The following is a 20857-nucleotide window of genomic DNA, read 5'->3' as shown; positions in this document are numbered from 1 at the left end:
ACGCATCTTCATGGGCACAGACTATTTGACTTTCAATGAAGTTGTGAATGGGAAAACAATATTGTTCTACATCGTCATGACATCTGACAAAAAAATATTGTTGAACATGTGAAAAATATAATTTTATATTATCATGCGAAGAATACACAACATTACAGCTTCGCATGTTCGTTGGCTTCAATAATTATAATTTAAATGATCATGTATACCAGTGAACAAATTAGTTTCACAAATTCGTGACCTTCAATGATTTAGCAGTATAGGATCATGCGTACCAATGAACGATATTGTTTTGTGCCTTTGTGATCTTCCATATTTGCATGTTCAATGATCATGTGTACCAGCAATCATTAAAGTTACGCACATATGTGGCCACCAATAGTCTAACGTTCAATTATCCTTCCACGTAGAACATGCGAATGAAACCTTGTCTTGATACAAAACCCTGGCTTGATAAAAAATCCTACCTTGACCGAAATTAAACTATGTTTCTGTATCTATAATTAGAACAAGGAAATTTTAATGTATTTTCGATATATTTGCTAGCATTATGCAGTTACGTGTTCATCGTTACAATTATGACATTGTTGATGTCGAAACCATTGAATAAGAATTGTTATCTATCATTTGGAAAACCATTTAACTAATAATGGAACTTCTAGCACGGTTGCATTAGAAACCTCAATTGATAGAACTATAGTCTCTTCCTTCGACGTATCCTTCCCATGGCGTAAAGGTGGGTCCCTCTTTTATCGATACATAATAGTTTTCCATTTTAATGAGTCTACAAAAGTTGCAATGATATATTATATTTATTATATTTTCATAGTCTTCAGCCTTCCCCATAGTATACTAATCCATCAACATGCGAACGAGTGGTCCATCCATCCATTTTAGTCCCATACATGTGTTATTAAATGGAGGACAAAATTGGAAAAAGTGATTGGATGAAAACATAGAACATTAATAAAATTTATGAGACCCACATCTACCAAAACTTTACTAAAATTGGGCAATGCACGACAACACAACACATTTTTTATTTTTCTCTCAGCTACAGAGAAAGGGGAAAGCTATTTTTGGCCTACAAATTGTGGAGAAACAGATTCAGAAAGGTGTGTTTATAGTTAAATACATTTGAATAATAATATGAATGTCAATTTGTAGCATTTGGTTTAATGTACTACATTTTTGTGATACGTAAAGTAATTATTTGTTTCATGTAGAGTGCAATTTTGTGGCCTTGAAATTGTAATTTCCTGGCTTGTGAAGTGCATAATCGTGGGTTGGAAACGAAATCAGCTGAAATTAACAAGAAGGAAAGGTATTAATTTAAAATTTATGCACCCATTATTATGCTTCTTGAGCATCATAATGTATGGTAAATATTTTGTATTCCTTTACAATTCATGCCTGAACTTGTAGAGATTTTTCCCAATGCATTCAACACTCAATATTGGGGAGAGGGAACGCAGATGACATTTCCCCAATATGGGGATTTTCTGCAGTTCCTCTCTTGTTCCTTAAGTGTAGTTTCATGTAATAAACATTTAGATTATCTTATATTTAATTGTAATCATTATATTTCACTTTTGGATGTAACCATTTTTAGCAGTAATTATTGAACATAGATCTTGGCACAATAATTCACATGTATTAATTTTTTTTCAAAATACAACTTACATATCAAATGTCGCTAAAAATACAGAAATGGACCGACTCAAAACATGACAATAACATTCCTTGTATCAAAATTATGATTGTCCATCCTAGTCTTGGAAATCATTTTCTAACATAAGGATTGCAACAAGCTTTAGACATGGGAGACTAATGACATGTCATATTTTCATTTGACAAAATCATACTTGTTACATATAAGACAAAAATACAAGAAACGAGTGTAGATTGTTTCAAAATGAAGTGTTGAAGCATATATATTCAGGATCAATTCTATGTTTATAATGTAGGTGTATCCATAGCAAGTGAACCACAAATTTAAGATACCCAATTCCTATAGCTTCCCTCCCTCAATTGTCTCATCATGCTTTCTTCCAGCTATTTTCACTTACAATCTCCATTAGGAAAAGCCTTGATATCTGCTACAACCTCCCAAATGGTAATATCAGTTGCTATATCCGACCAAGTGGCATCCATAATCGTATTCAATTCATCTAGGGTCCCTTTCCACCTCAAATTTGTTATAGCTCTAACATCAATAACAGCCTTGTTCGTGTCCATTTCAATTTTATGTAATGTATCAATGATGTCATAGAAAATTGACACATCCACATCTCCATTGCAATAAGCTACAAAGTTTTCATTATTTAAGATATTCTCAAAACTTATGGCCCGCTCTTGCCAATCTCTTAAATTTTTGTCACTGTCAATAATGGTGGGTATGAGACCATATGTGCACTCTGCAATAATCTTCATCTTAATCTTTATCAATTGCAACTTACTAGTAAAGAATCCATCTAACTCCCTTGCCTTGCCAATCATCATTCTGCTTTGAATAATAATTTCCTTTGGCAAATCATTTTTCTAGGTCAATATGTGAATTAATTTCTTAGAGAATTGAATATATGGGCCCCACTATTTATACAAAGGAGTTAGTAATGAAAGTTCCTCTAAACATTATTGCTCTGCAACTTGTAAAGAAATAAAAGTGGCATGTACATTCTGAGAAACATTCTTTAAAACATCAATCCTATGGCATAAAATGCCCTTCATTGCATTCATATGTCTCTATCTTTCGAAACCTCTTCCATCAATGTATATGCTCACTTGTTGGTTTACCACATCATATGTCTATACTTCCTTATCATTGACCTCTTTTATAAGTCTGATAGCCTTTTTCAAATTTGTTATCTATTTTTCCAATTTTGTAATTTTTTGCTCCATCACATAGTCATTTTCATTTCCTCTTCATATTGTTTTCTTGTGGAAACATAGCTCTTTAGTGTTTGAGCAAGTTGATCATGAACCTAGCCCAATTCATCTACACTCATTGTTGTTATTGACCTCAACATACCACTTACCTCGCCATGAGATGTAGAATCTACATTCCAAAAAGTCAAACTCCCTTGAGGTGTATCTTTTATGTCCATTATTTTTGGTTTGTCTATTTTAGGGGATATACTCCATATAGCCATAGTCCAAGAATCTATAGTATACCCTGATCCTCTTTGCAACCCCCCTAGGCCAAAAGCTTTGAAATAAATTAACTTTTCTTGTCTCCTAATTTGGTCCAACATAAAAGAAGAACTCAAATCCCATCCAGGTAGTAATAGCATTCCACACCTCCTTACAAATTGTCTAGCTTGCTCCACACTGACAGTATCACTGTCAAGATCATAGGCTTCCAACTTCTAAACCATTTCAATAATCTTTTTCTCAAAATCTACTGTTGCAAAGTTAGAGATAATTGATTTTTTTTCAAATTAAACAAGAAACATTTAACTTCTTCACTATTTACAAAATCATCATCTCTCAAGAATTCTTGTGCCTGGATGATTCTAGCATCCAACATTTTGGCAGCCATTTTCAATTCAGTAGGAGCCCATTCATTCCCAGCTTCTTGTTTTATCAAGAAATGTTGCCTTAGCTCACTAAAATAGTGGCTCTTTCCAGGCAATATCTAAGAATCCTTTTCTCTTTCCTTTTGAGGTATTTCTATTAACTTCTTTTTTTCTTTCTCCTTTGGTCCATGTTGATGTTTCTAAAGGACCCTCTTCATCTTCATCCTCCTCAATGAACACATTAGGTTTAGGTGACACAGGATTAACCATCTCTTCTCCTTGCCCTCAGGCTTCTTCAGGAATTTGTGCCATAATTTTCTCATAATTCTTTAAGAAAGTTTCAAATCTATCTAGATACTTTTTGTCATGATAAAAACCATGAAAAGAAGGATCAACTTTCCTCATTTCATCCTCAACTCTCATAATATCTTTCCATTTCTGCACTCTCTGAGCACAAACATTCTCAAACAAGTGATTCCTTATGAGATCCTCCTCCCACAAGGGCTTAATTCGAGGCAAATCCTAGCCACTGCCATCCTGACCATCCTAATCACATCATATGGATCATAAATCCTAGCCACTAAACATGGGAACTTATATCCACTAAGAATTGAATCAATAATATCTATGGCTTGTTTTCCAATTATGAAGTCTTCTATTTTGATTTCTATACAAGAAAGTCTACCTTTTTACATTTTGGCCTAGGTGCTCTCTGTCCATTAGAATGAGTTGCCTAAAAAATTCTAAAATTCCCAACGTTTCAGGTACAAACCTCAGTAGAATGTGGGGAGGGTGGATGCATCCATATACTCTCATGATGGTAGTATTCCCAAACAAGAAAATATCGCCCCAAATATGACTCAATTTGACTTCATCATAGCATAAAGTAGGCCTAAGAAATTCTCACACTACCCTTGGGACCCTCTCCATATTAGGCACTACCATTCTCATCATTGGAAACACAAAATCATTATAAAATGAAATAGAATTGGCATAAGGATAAAACTTGTTCCATAAACTGCTCCACAATTGCACTGAGAGCATCTCTCCCATTTCTTCAGTTTTCTCAATGAAATCAGGACTGATGTGCCCAATATTTGTGTACAATTGCAGATGCATCAATAATGAATAATGGTGAAACTTATAAAAATTCAAATCTTTGTTTTGAACAGCTACAATTTCGTTATGCACTACAATTATTATGTGTTTTACAAAATCATATCACACGTTCGTAAATTGGTCATGTATATTATGGACATCACATATGAGGCACTAGATGTGTTCATTGTCCCATCAACACCCAACATCTTGTTCACACCAAATATTGTGTTTTGAAAATACCTGCAGAAGTATTCGAGGGGCATGAACTTGTCTACTTTATTTGGGATTTCTCCCATATGTTTCTTGCACCTTGGGATATGAATTAGCATAACTCTTCCTATGAAGAATTTTTTCTAAGATTGAAATGTTATTTCCAGCATCTCTAACTCAATTTCTTGTCTCGTTGCTCCTTGGAGTCTGAAAGCTTCAATGAATGTGTTTCTATCCAACCTACATAATATACTTCTATCAGCCTTGTGGAATGACTGAGAAGTAGGGTTGCATGCTTTAATGAGAGTCTTCACCAAATACACATCCATGAACACTTCTGGTACTATCATCCTCCCTAAATTCCTCTCCCATGGATTTGAAGCAGGAGAGTTTTTTAGTCTGTTGTTATAAAAGAACTTGAGCAATTCATAACCATTCATGTTTGGGACTGTTGCATCCCTACAGAATGCATATGGGTCTCACCACATGCACATTATCTGACTGTGTATTTGAAGAACCAAGTAGAAAATCTAGTCACTCTTCCAAAAATTGGCTCTCTTTCTGTTGTCTTGTTTGACTGGATGATGCTGAAATTTCATCCACCTTTCCTTCAACATTGGGAGATCCTTTTTCTACCATGTTAGAACCACTTACTTCTGCAATTGTCACTAGAACCCTTGTCTATGAATTCTACAAGCTCTGAGAAATGGGAAACTCTCTATAATGGTGAACTTTGCAAACTACTCAGTAACACCTCCCTAAAAGGGAATAAAAGAGCCAACATTTATGACATTTAATTTCCATTAAATTTTGTATGTATGAATTCATTTGAAAATCATTAATTTTTTTATCAAAGATTTTAGTTGTGCTAGGACACTTGGATCCCCAACCTCTCCAAACCTCGTCATGATAGTAGTTTTGGGATTTGGGATTTTTTTAAAAATTCTGACAGCAATGATGTTAAATTGATTGTTTGGATCTACTTATTCCTTCAGACATAGCTAGCTCTAAATTTTCAAAGTAAAAGTTGTGATGCCGCACTCACCCATTACAATTACCGTCATTGTCCCTTCGTAGCACTTTATCCTTAATTGCCTCAGAGTCTTGCAAAGTCATTGTCCTCTAATTCATGAATATCATAGCCTCGCCACAGTCTATCTTAACATTCTTTTAGTCCTTGCCAAGTTACAGTTAACCATTTTGTGTTTATCTCCACTTTGAAACTAATTATTGGCAACACAACCTAACTGTTGTGATGTAACACTTACTTTCTTCCTCTTTACCATTTGAACTCTACCCTCGTAATGTACTTCCTAACATTTTCTACCTTTATCACAACATCGCGTCAATTAGGCAAGTAAGTTGCATTAGGGTGGAGATGTTACACATGCTTCCTTTTATTTCCAATCACAACTGTTATATACCTTTTCCACTTAACCACAGAGAACATGCTATGTTATAACAAAAGGGAACAACTGCAACATCATTGCCTTGGAAAAATGGTTATCAAAACCCTTGCGAGGTAACAGACCCACTCTAGGATTCTTGACCAAATACACATTGTAAAGCTAGCCACTCGTTAATATTGGTAGATCACAGCCATAGTTTTAAATTTTGAACTAAGAGCCAAGATATTATGATCCTAAGGACTTCACAACCTAGATAATGAAAAACCATATACCTCTTGCAAATTTGTGGACTATGGAATGAAATAATAAGGGTCAAAAAAAATTTTAAAATGGACCTTTCTAGATTTATATAAGATACAAGATGGACCTAGGGTTTAAAATTAAACATAGGGTAAAAAATGATGAAAAAGAAGAAAAATCAAACCCTATTTAGTAAGATGTGGCAAATGATAAATTGACTTGCATCACAATACAATGTCTATTTATGTCATCACGCTTTTTGTTACAAGCATTCATCTATCATAGAGAAACAAATTTTTCATAAAACATATGAGTTTCAAAGAATGCTTATAAATTTACTGTTACCATGACTATAGATGAACAAATTTTGCAATAAACATTAGTTGACTTGGTTATAGCCAATTTTTGAAGACAATGATCATGAAGTTGTATACAACTGACTGTGTTTTATGTGGCTTTCCATATTTTGTACTTCACCTTCTCAATTGTAGTCTCATGGAATGGGGAGAAATTGTAAGTGGCACCTACTTGTCCAACTTGAAGTGCAAGATGGATGTGATGGACTCAAACCTTTTTCAATGGACGAAATTGAGTGGAGTCTGATTAGGTATGATGAAGATGGGGTAATATAATTGTGTGCATCAATTCCACTACACAGACTTGACGCATTTATCGTAGGGAAATCAAAGCGGGATGATGTGGAAAGTGCATTCATCTATGTGACTCATAGGGACCTCAGCCATAAATAGTACAAGGAAAGAAGAGTCAAGATGTATTCTAGGTGATTACAGAGACAATTGGGTACTTTGTGTTTGTTATGAAACTGTAGCATAACCTTTATGGTTTACAGATGACTATTCTTTATGTGCAGCTATTGGTTTTTGTTTGGGCTAGAAGATAATAGGAAGAAATCACTAGCAAAGAAACGCCCTTGTGAATTTAATAAGAAAAGGGGTGTCATTTCCACTTCAATGTTAAAGTTATATTTGGTAGACCAGATGTCATTATTATCAGCTACATCAATATGTTACACGTAGATGATGAAGGTTTAGATTTTCATGGGATTAATGATTCAAGCAATGAGCCTTGCATAGAGGGCCTATTGGAAATGGATGTGAGTGTGGATGTTGTAATGGATAGACATCTGAGTGATCCATATTTTTCAGGTGTGTTATAAAGGAGGGATAGTTTCCACACTCGAAAGGATGTATGAATGCTTGGAAGAGAGTTAAGTCTAGATGAGCACAAAAGCATGTCAATGATCTAATTAGTATTATAAAATAGAAAGAAGTTGACAGAACTAATTTCTTTTATTGGCAGCACCCATTTAAAGATGGCACATCTTCCATTATGGCTATCCAAACCCCGTGGATGCTTGATATGATGGTTAGACACTCTCACAAATCTTTAATATCTATGGATTTGACTTTTGGGGGGAAAAATATGGGGTAAGACACATTCAAATTTCTTAGCATGTACTATCACTATGTTCTACTTCTTATTTGCCAATAACATGTTGGAAGCCATTGTCAACTTCTTACTCCATTGCAGTATCAGCTATATAGCCTTGTCGTCTTTGACAACCAACAGTCAAGGGTTCTAATTGCACTTTCTCTCTTATCTCGTAACAAGATAGAGGACAATGAAGGGTGGATTTCTATCATGTATAGATGAGGAAAGGAGGCTAGAAATGACTGGATTGTTAATGCCTCCTTAACCAATAATGCTAGTGTAGAGATACAGGCCATTCGGTAAGTGTAACAGTATTTATCTTTGACTGCATGTTTGAACTTTTCTCACCTGTATATCTTACAAGTTAGCCCCCAGCAAAGCCATTGAACATCATCTTCATGTCTGTTAGGGCTGCTTTCAAATGTCGTTTCATTCTGTGCATTGGGCTCGTTCATCGGGCATGGTTGAAGAATGTGGTAAGTATGCATCCAAAGATAGAGCGAAGGTTGAACAGCTCGGGATGATTATGAATGCAATGGGTGAGAGAAAGGATACAGCTTATAGGATATTACATGACTTTTTCATTGAATTCTCTTATCAGCACGAATTCTTAGAATATTTATTGAGGACATGGTGCCAAGGGGATGGTCATATACGTAAGACATTCTTGTATCTTATTTGGAACTATTTGTTACTTTAAAAAAAATGTTCTCTTCAATAGACTGAGTTTACATGAATTATTGTCCCCTGTTCTACTCACAGAAGTGTGGGCCAAAATGTGCAAACTCTTCCCACATGCAAAGCGGGACACAAACGTTGTCATCAAATCTTACCATTGCACATTGAGAACGTGGTACCGTTGCAATCGTCAGAAGAAATGTACACGTCAGATAGATCATCTATACTTCACGCTCGTATATAGGATGGAACCATTCTACAGGCAGAAGGAGAAGTTACAAGACTCTGGTTTCATAACTATAGAGCACAAAGAAGACTAGGATACTATTTTGTGAAAAAGCCAAACTCGTGCAACTATTTTTATCTTGTCAGGCAACCATGCGATGATCAATTGTATGTGTGTGACTCCCCTTCGGCCCTGCAGGGTAACACATGCAAACATGCATTGAAGGTTTCACCTATGATTATTGGCAAGTATACATGTTATCGTCATCTACTCTTCTATGTAATTGTGCTTGCACCTTGGATTCATCCATTTATAGAATGTCTCTAACATAACAATTGGAATGCAGACAATTTTTGTGCGCAGAATTATTCAACCAATTTATGGACAGAGAATCCAGTACCCAAATTATTGTAGAGACCACTCCCCCTGCTAGACTGACTTCAAACGTCCCTCAAACAGAAAACAACGTCCAATCCCTTTTTCAGAGAATTGTTGAGTGGAATGGATCCATGGCATTGTTGAAGTATGCGATGCAAATAACACGACAGATAGACGAACAATCAAAAACATTCTCTAAATGCGTGAAGCGGTTTTGGAATGATCTAGACATGTCTGGTGCTCTTCCATTCAATCTTACTCCCAACACCAATCCATCTGCAATTGGCACAGTACAGATGCACCCATGGTTTAGTCCAACCAAGGTAGCAGTCCCACGGACCCGACAACGATAGCATGTGGCTCAGCGTGACAATCCCGATGACGATTATTCTTCCCAGTCATTCATGTTTCCCACTAAGGGACATAGGAGGGGGAGAACTAAGGACTCCTTGCATGTAGCCCAAGTCAGCGAACATGCTCCATCTACTTCATTAAATATTGGTGAGCACTTCATTTGGATTTTCATTTGTGGGAAACATGCACCAAATCCCAATCCCTTTAGGCTTCATTACATCTCATCTTTTTGTTACATTCTCGTTGTAAACTTTGTGACAAATTGATGTATATAATTGGCAAGAAGGTCAGACATCTGTGTGTACAAATCCTCGACGTCGATTGTCATTTGACGGTGCAAGTGGCGAAGACATTCAACAAGGTGTTGTGAACTAGTGAGCACATTCTACATTATGTTCATTAATATTTGTGCATTACAGCCAAAGCAGTATGTTTTGTACTTTCCATTTTACTTAATGCATCTTATTAAAAATGTTGCCACATTTTATATTTATTTGCGAAAATGCATGTTGTATAACATTTGGGAAAATTGCATAGTTGACTTGTAATGAAACATGTAAAATATTTAAATTTATAAGTAATGTGATTTACTAACATTGACATTTCGTCTTTTGGCATGTGCAGCAAACACTGCAAAAATTAGTCAAGTTCCATCCATATCACAATGAACACTCTGACAAGAACAACTCATCACTGGTAATGCCATACTCTTCTATCCAAACTAAATGGATCTCTTTAGATTTTATAATAGTCCTTATTTACAATATACATGCAACGCCTTTTCTCAAATGACAATGACTCTCATTTTGTTTGTTTGTGCAAAGTTTTGCATGCGTCTAGTGCAAACTAGCTTGAAATTGCATACATCAAAGGACTCCTAGATGAGATAATTTAGATGATAGTCCAGAGGTTTCCTAGTCACGATTCACTGCCAATTGGCTGGTAGTTTCTAGTGACCATTGATAGCATGGGTGACCACTATCTTACCATATTTCTCAATGGGTGGTGGTTCATTCTTTCAGAAAGCATCGACAGGATGGCCATGTTGTGGCAAAGAAGGATTCTACTACACTCCATTTTGTTTTGGCTGAGAAGCCTGCCAAGGATTGTTTAACATGTGGATTTAGATACCAGGCAGGCACCACACAACCTAATCATGTGCTATCAACGACCCTTGGTGCCCAAATCTATCAATATTTTCCAAATAATGTAATTGTTCTCGATTACACAAAGGCTTTCGTTATTCGACGCAGTACCACTCCCCCTTTGAGATTTCAGATGATCATGTTCCACGACTTGAGTCACCATAGATGACATTTTACTATTTATTTGTAATTGTTTATTTCGTGTCATTTGCACCATACTTTATGGAGGGTTTTACTTGAATTGTTAGCATTCAATGAGCCATGTATATTTTCTAATTTATGAGTAGTATTGAAAATGTGATTGCGATTAAGACATCTTTAAACTTTGTTCCACATTATCTGGTATTGTACTGCAATTTGTAGAGACAAATATTTTGATTGCTTGCTACTTACTGTGTCTAATTTTTGTTTCAAAATGCTTTACACTTAGATAAATACTAATGTATACATATGTTTAGATAAGAAAAGTGGGATGATTCTTCTATCACTTTAAATATATTGTACATATGTTTGTTCAATTCTAATTGATGTGCAATGTGTAGTAGAAACAAATATTTTGATTATTTTCAAATTTCTTTATACTTACATAAATACTAATTTGTACATATCTTTAGATTACAAATTTATCAATTTAAATATATTATACATTATTTGTCCAATTCTAATTGATGTGTGAGGATCAAAGATGACTATTTCTCTTATTTTATCTTCAAGAAGACATAAGGTGACTTTCAAGTTGACTTTAAAATAGAATGTTGTGTGTGAGACATAACAATATATGATATGTTTTTCATATTGTCGTCACTGCTTGGTTTTTGCCAAGGTTCACTTAAACCGTTCTTAAAACCGTTCTTATCCATACTCCTTTTTAACAAAACATCAAAATAACACACAACAACATGATGACACATAACAAGACGATAACACACAACACTTATTACTATTTTCTATTTACATTGAAAATAAAGGCTGAAAACAAGATGTGTCATGGATTTTAAACTATTTTTTTTCAGAAAAAGAGGGGTAAAAATTTATTAAGACAGAAAGGAATACAACAAGGAGAGTTCAACAAGGAGCTCGATCCTGAGCAACAAGATCATCAAATTTTTGCACCATCTCAAAGGACAGTTGCCTCCTATCCCTAATATTCCAACCCGGATCATGACTAGAAACCCATTTGGCTAAACAATCAGCAGTTCTATTCCATTCACGAGGAATATACGTGAACCTAATGAACTGAAAAGAGGAAGAGAAGAAAAGAATCTGCTTAACAACAGTGGCCAGTTGCCAACTAACATCCTCAAGCTCTTGCGAAGAAAGCATGTTCACCACCACCTGGGAATCAGACTCACAGATAATCTTACTCCATCCCTGCAAGCAACACTGTTCCACAGCATATTTTAAACTATTTTATTTGTAATCATAATTAAGAATTAATGCATAGGCATGTTAACACATACTAGAATAATTGAAAGCTTTAGCACGAAAACGTAGTGTAGTTTTTCAAAACAACGTAACATTTTCGAGCACCTTACAAAATATCAACATTACAGAGCATTTGTTTTGTTATGCCAAAGAATCGTATCTTTGACTTATATATTTAATTGTCTAAGATCTATAATTACATATACAAATCATAGTAAAACCTAGTTACTTTCATGGAATTTAAAATAATTTATGTTGTTCCAAATTATATTTCAATAAATATTTTCTTTTATAAAACCTATAGAAGTAAAAATTGGTATTATCTAAAATCTATATTTTCATTGAAAACAGAAACTAAAAAACATATATATATGGATGAAACTCTCATGAGTTTTCGATATTTACCTAACTGTTCGATTAGATAATTTAAATGTAGATGAAACTGTTATGTGTTTTCGATATTACCCAACTGCTTGAAAACATTATGTAAATATGCATGAAACTATAACGTGTTTTCAATAATACTCTAACCACCAGATAACATTCAATAAGAGACATAAATGTAATGAAGTCGAACATTTCTAGTCGAACTCGAAAAAAAGATTGTAATGCAAACATAACTCAAATATCACATTTGTCCAAATGAAATAAAGCATACATTATGTGCTGATAGGAAAGCATGCAAACACAAAGCACATCATCCCAATAACAACTGAAAGCACTGGTATAAATGTTCCAACATAACTGAAAGGTCATACAGGCTCCCTAGAATAACTACCGCCTACAAACTATAAAGCATAACCATCAATTACAACATAAATATTGATATAGGCGTGATATTAATTCCCCCAAAGCCACCACTCTATTCGTGGATGTATCATCTAGCCACCAATATATCGACGATTGCAGAGTTCTGAACCTTGACAAATTTCTCCGCAACACACTCTTTGTACATCCTCAACGCAAGCCTCATAAATCATCTCTTGTACTAGGCAATGGCATCCTCATCTAGGACCTGCACAACATCATCTTCAACAGACGACGTATCAGCCTCTTCCTCGGATGTCTCACTGACATTCCCATCTATCGAAGGATAATACAGGTAAGGATCGAAATAATTTTTGAGCCTCCTATTCAAACATCCTTGGTCAAGGCCAAGAATAGCACTACCCACAGCATCTCCGTTGAGTGGATTTACAAAATTGACAATCAATTCAAGAACCTTCTCCCTAGACGTGACAATATCCACAAGAGTAGTTAGTTGAGCGGCATAAACAGTGTCATCACACTAGTGTCTGTTTAGTGGGACAGACGCTTCCAGCATTGACGAAATTAGATGAAGCATATCGTCAACAACCCTGAAAAGGTTTTGAATCTACTGTGAGATATTGTTTTCATAGTTCACGCAGCTAAGGGCAACAAAAGAAGCCATTGTAACTACCTTCGAACAGTGGCATTACACACTTTAAGCCTCTCGATTGGTTCTGAACCAAGTGCATCAATTGTTGAGGAAGAATGGAATTAGACTATTTTCATCTTTTCATACTGAAATATTCCTTGAAGTTCCATGCAAGGCATGACCAAATCATTTTCAAAATTAGAAAAAGTGTAAAGATCTATCGCCACTGCTAATATTCCATTGGTTTTGGATTTATATGAACAACTATGATAGATGGGACATGCTAAGCTCTACACAATCACTCCCTGCCTAAGTCTCAATGATAGATAATGATGGTACGCAGGATCGTATAAATTGAAATGTTCCATTCGCTCGTTCATAGGATCACTTAAATGCAAATTGTTGAAGGCCGCGATGATGTCGAACACTACTATTCATTGGGACACTGGTTTAATGACATGAACTTGCTCGCACGCAGCGATGGTGCATTACAGTTTTCATCATGCGTTCGCAAGTAAAATAAACATTCAATACGAAACAATGCTATTTGCGCGTTCGTCAGTTCAATTATAACATTCATTTCTCAGAGGCCACAGTTACGTGATCATTGCTCTACCATTTAAGCGTGGGACTCACCATTAGGCAATCAAAAGAATATGTCGAACGAAAGAAAAACAACTTTATCAATGAATAGTTACAATGAAACTGTCTGAATGACCCGTAATAGTTTAATGTTATCGTGCGATGAGAGTATATTGAAAATACATATCCATTTCGTTGTTCAATTTATAGATACGAAAACAAAGTTCAATTTACGCATTTGTCTTTTGTTTCAAGTGACAAGTCTAGTGACTAGTCAAATTATAATTTGAATTATAAAACAAGTCTAGTGACTAAGGTTTTCGTCGCAAGGTTGCATTTCGTATCGAGCTAGGGTTTTGTTCATGGATCCACAATTCTATGGAAGGGCAAGATGGTGCGAAACTATATTGTTGTGTGCAAAAATATTTCAATGGCAGGTTCATTTAATATGAAACTATGGAAGGCTGCAAAGACACGAAACTGCATTGTATGATGCTGCATTGTATCATTTAATATCCAAATATGGATGGTCGCAAAGATGAGAGAGTCTTTTGTTCAGTGGAATGGAGTATCGTTGGAGCCTGCGAAGGTGTGAAACTGTATTGTTAGCAGGAACGCAAGATCATTTAAATTTTCCATAATGGAAGCCCGGGAATGTGAGAAACTCTCCTCATCGTCGTTGTGTTTGATCTTTACAATTATAAATATGGAAGGCCATGAATGTGTAAAATCCTATTGTTCACTGAAATCTAAGATCATTTTAATTAATATTGTGGAAGACCTAAATTGTGTAGAACACTATTGTTTTGTATTCTTCGCAAGATGTTCTAAAATTAAATTGTTAGAGCCACAAGGATGATAATAGTCGTTCGCAGGTGCTATTACCATTACTTATTAATTTGTCGAGTGCAGAACAGTATTGTCCGCGCTTTTGCGGCTTTATTTAACATTCAATTGTATGTGGTCACGATGGTGCCAAACCTACACTTCACATGTTCATGGGCTCCTTTACTAATAAACAATATGACCCACGATTAGGCATTCAATAGGATACGTTGAAGGAACAAATAGTAATTCTATCGATCAAGGCCTACGATACATCGAAGGAGAAATGTGAATTCTATCTCTACGTCAAAGGAACATTAAACTGTAAGAGGTGGCAATCGTGCAAAAGAAAGGCTACGTCGAAGGAAGAAAAAACTATGTTATCAATTGTCTTACAATGTGAACGTACAAACAAAATCAGAGAAACGTTTAAATGTTTTGTCGATTAACTATAGTTAAATCACTTCAAATGTTTAACTCTATGGTGAAGTAATGTTAATGGTCAATCGAAGGTACATAAACAGTTATCTAACTCGATGTAACATTTATAGATCCATGAAATTGCATCGAATGAGGTCGCTTTTCTAGTATGAATTCTTACGAAAATAGTCCACGATTACAATTCCACCATAAATCCATTACTAGGCATTTATACAACTACATAATTAATTAAAAATGCACAAATCAGTTGGCAATTCCATAGTTCAAAAAAATGGTGAAATAACGTCAAAATCATGATATTTCGCGAGTTGCTATGCCAGGTGATTTAATCGCACAATATCTGCAACAAATTTTTAATAAAACCACTGTGATTTTGTTTGAAGAAACCGCCAAATCGCACACTTAAATAAGACAAAAATTGTCCAAGTAAAAAGTCAAAAAGTTGACCTAAAATATTATTTAAAATGGTAACGTTTTTGCCTGCATAATATAGGGTTTTATTTGGTGAACAATGGAATGTAATCAAAGAACTATTAAAGTTAGATTATAAGGTAATATTAAAAATAAAATAAAAAATTAAAGATTTATATTAAATTTATTTTTATTAAGTTTTAAATATAGTAAATTTAATGTAGTTATTTAAATTGAAAATAGTAAATAGTAATACAATAAATTTAAAGTATTTATAATTTTAAAGACAAAAGTAATTTAAGTTTACTGTATTTTAAATTTAGTATATACTTTATATATTTTACCGATAATCATTAAATAATAGATTTATATTATAATATATAATATATTAGTAGATTTATAATAGATTTTAGAATATTTTAAGAAATTTTTTATTTCCAAATGTTCGATAAAAGTGTCAATTTTTTTGCAGAGTTTTTAAACTATGGTCAGTTCAATGAAAAAATCCATTAGACGCCCACACGCCACGCAGAGAAAGACACAAAAGGACCATATATGAGTCAATGGGATGGACTTCCATCGGATGACCATGCCATCCAAAAAGATCTATGTATCATATTGTTTTTTGTACAACAAGGCAATTTATCGGGAGCATAGTTGTGTCTAATTCATCACCTTCATCAACATTGGGATTCTCTTAATCAAAAATTTCAAGGAACTTTCAAGATAGTCAATTCAATGTATTAGGCAAAAATCAAGGTAACTAGGCAAGGCTTGTAGACCAATGACTCATGAGACTTCGAGCAAGATGAGCCATTCAAGAAAAGTAAAAGAAAGTGATATTCGTCGATTTCAGCACCCTAGTAATACCAATGGTCTACAACCACATGATCAAGAGAGTAGAATTTAAGATGGGTTTTTACTGTAAAGAGGTTTTTAAAATTCAAAAGATTTAAGACACCTGCAACAATTCCTCTATTGAGTCATGATTTCTGACAAGCACGTGCAGGGTGGAGGGATGTATTCCTATCTACCATCTCCAAGATCCTGAGCCACTTTAAAGAGCTTCTCCACCACCAACAAAGCATTCCTCGTCACTGTCATTTTCATCCTTATGTCTCTTTCGCTATGTAAAACTATAGATAAGAACCTAGGGAAAATTTTATTAAGACATTGGGTTTTGCAAACCTGAGCTATTGAGCCTTGTATGCAAAACATACTTCTTTGGCTTTTCATTTGTATCCTTGATGGCAGCTTTTTGTTTATGCGTCTAAAATCCTATTGAACTTTTGTAAGCCTATATCGCACAAAAGATCATTGATGCTACCACTGCCTGATAGTATAGATATCAACACATATTAAATTACTTTCCTTCACATGCACGCTATTAGTCAAATCTATCTACTGGAAAGAAAAAAAAATTGTACGTACCAGAGCAAGTTCCTCCCAACAATATTAGTATTGGATGCTGACAAAAGAAACTACACTCAAAAAACATTGAGATTTAGTGAAATTCACCATAAGTTGTGTGTTATCCCTGAACTCTGGTTACAAACTAGAGAAAACAATGATGCTTAAATGATGTTTCTGGGGAACCCAAGTACTCTAGATGCAGTGTAAATCAACTGTTTCAATTGCTAAAAAGTCATCTTAAATGAAACATTAAATATGTTGTCTCCTATAGTGACATTCTTGAGGTATAAAACTGAAATTATGTGCAATAGTTTCTGGGAAAAACTGTATATCCTTTTTGAATCAACTTTTCCCTTCCTAATGATGGATCACTAACTGCAAACTGAACAATCGATTCAAAATGCATATACAAGCTTTTCTATGAAACTCTTGCACATACTACATGCACTGTAGAAAGCTCATGCCTACTATTAAAATGATGATTTATATATTCATCCATTTGTGTACTGCCTTCTATTGTTCTTGTAATGATAGATCTTGTATTCCATGAACTGTGTGAATTGCTAGATGTGTTCAATTGAACAGTTCAAAATACTTTTACTACTATTACATGTATAGGTAGTAGGCAAACATTATTTTACATGACTGTTGTAAACAATAACAGACACCTCAGTTAGAGAAATTGACACTGGACTATCAGTACACGCACTCAATCATTGGCACTTCATTGCTTTGTGTAAATATTAAAAAGTATGCCTAATGAGGTCTATTAACATTACAAGTAAACAATAACAGATACCTCAATTAGAGAAATTGATACTAGATTGTCAGTGCACGCACTCAGTCATTGGCACTTCATTACTTTGTGTAAATGTTAAAAAGTACGCTTGATGAGGTCGACTAACGTTACAAGTAAACAATAACAGATACCTCTGTTTGAGAAATTGACATTGGATTGTCAGTGCACACACTCAATCATTGGCACTTCATTGCATTGTGTAAATGTTAAAAAGTACGCCTGATGAGGTCGACTAACATACAAGTATTTAACCCCTCACAGTAAGAGACTCATGTCCAATGATCTGTCACAAACCTCTACTAACAAAACCATCACAAAATCAGTTGCCCTCTGCTTATGGCAAAAACTATTATCACACATGTAAAACAGAAGTTAAAAAACTAAACCATTATATGTTACTTTGTGTAAACTAAACTGTGTCAATATCAAATCTAGAACTGTTATACTGCATGCATCCACCAATGCCAATCTGTGATCAATCACAATCTTTATCAACTCTAGCTTTGCCTATATCACCGCTCTGACCACTCATGCTAAAATATCCAATTCTACTGTAATGTTGCAAATCAAAAAACAACTTGAACTAATTGCTCCAAAGTTCAACTGCCAACTAACATAAAAGCTCTTGACCAAGGGCTTTCCCAGAGGATATAACATGTTGTGCTACCACAATGTGTAGCTCAATGCTGACCACTCTAATAGAACAATAAAATTCGGAGAAGCTACAGATTACATCATAAATAATCATAATTATGTATTAATATGAAAAAAGTTGGTCTGTAAAAACCACTAAGCAGTGATTTCTGAATCATTACCACCATATAAATGAATTTCCAAACAACATACCCATTGGATAGCCCATGTTCAGCCTACATCCATAATTAGCTGGTCTTGTAACTTCCACTCACCTAGACTACTAATAAAACATAGACTTAAGCTAATCCATCAAGTTGCTATGATCTCCTCGTATATTAAATTATTCCACTATTGTAAGGCCCATGTCATTCAATATTTTTTTTTGGCAATAAATTACCAACTTCAAAATAATCATTTTAAGATCTTCAAATTAGGACTGCATCATAAGTATAAATCAAATATTGTTCAAAGAGTAGCCTTCACACAGCTTTCCAATAATGTACATAGAGATGACTTCAACATTTCCTTCAATTTGTATTCCATCAACAAAGCATGTATCAAAAACGTTACAAAGCTCAAGTGGTATATGCACCAATTTTACTTCTCGATGCTTCATTTCTATTTACTAAGGCATTTTGTTCGTACCAATCAAAATTTGTTGTATATGATGTGTATACAACTTCTAGGGCACTCAATTCCACTTCAAGGCTAATTCAATGTCAATAAAATAAAATATTTACTTCTGAGTGTCTTTTTCTGCTACAAAGGCATTTTGTTTATAGCAATCAAACTTTATTGTATATGAAATGTCTTAGACAACTGCTAGGGATCTAGTTCCATTTTAAGGCTCCTTCAATGTCAAAAAAGAATAATTTTTTTTTTGTGACTACTTCGTTTCTGTTTACAAAGGTATTTGGTTGTAGCAGTCAGACTTTGTTGAATATAAAATGTTCATATAACTTCTAGGGCATTCAATTCCACTTTAAGGGTCATTGGATATTTTAGGGACAGGTCGTTTCCACTTCAATTCCACAGTTTCTACGACAGGGATGGGGACATGTTTCTAGTACGAGTATGGGTTGAAGCCAAAATTTAGAGGACGGGACCTCAAGAGATGGCGATTAAAAACACTGGGGATTTTTTATATATAAAGACAAAATTCAAATATGCATATCATAACATTGATAAACCATTCACCATAGACATTTTAGAGGATCAATACATGGAATATTATCAAATGGAAAATACTAAGTACTTCCATTATTACAATATCGCATTCATATATAGATAAAATAAAAATGCCTAAAAGATCCAAGTATCATGCTGAAATCATAATGAAATAAAGAGAAGTTCAACAAAAATAGTTAGCAAATACTAAACACAATCTTTCCTCACTGCTGCTACTGCTCTTATGTTTTTTTCTTCCTCTTAGCAAGAATGTCAAATATAAAAATGAGTAAAAAAATTAATATTTTAATGGACCACATATGGATTGCATATTTTTATTATGTCTTTAAGACGACTAGGGGCCACACAAACAACAAAAATTAGAAAAAAAAAAAAATTTTGGGGTTGTTTTGCCTTTACCAGATTGGCTGGAAAAAAGGGGAGGGACAGCAATTTCGAGGACAGATAGAGAACGGAAAAACCGTCCCCAATACTGCTGGCCATCCCCAAGTTTCCAGCCAAAAAAATTTGGTCGTTTCAAGGACATTTCCAAATTTGCCAAAAAGGGGAAGGCCAAAATCCATCCCCGCGTCCCCATTCATCCCCGGTATGGGTACTTCCCCAAAACCATAGGGGACGCATCCCCGTGGAACACTACAATGAAGTAAAATATTTTAAATCTTCAAACTCCTCTTGAGGTGTGGTAGTAAAAGACTAGTATGATCTATAAATGTTTGCCCTAATTCATCAACGGATGTAACTGGTGATAAAAGTTATGTCAAATAGATCTTATGCATTGATTCCTTAAAAGTTCAATTATTATTTTCCATAGTTACACTGCCCTGCAAGACGGGGGGGCAGCAGGACGAGGGGACAAGTTTCTGAGACAGAGGGACAAAGGGGCCTTGATTTGGGAACAGCGGCGGGGGGAGCTAGGGTGTATACACTATACATATGGTACTTAAAATGCTAATTATGAAAAGATGTACTACAATTATACAATATAAGATATAAAGGTGTAAAAAACTTAAACATTGAACATTGCATT

The sequence above is a fragment of the Cupressus sempervirens genome, chromosome 5, assembly GCF_028749045.1.
Source record: "Cupressus sempervirens isolate cs-2001-9-10 chromosome 5, ASM2874904v1, whole genome shotgun sequence".
In the NCBI taxonomy this organism is placed as follows: domain Eukaryota; kingdom Viridiplantae; phylum Streptophyta; class Pinopsida; order Cupressales; family Cupressaceae; genus Cupressus; species Cupressus sempervirens.
This window is presented reverse-complemented; position numbering follows the sequence as displayed.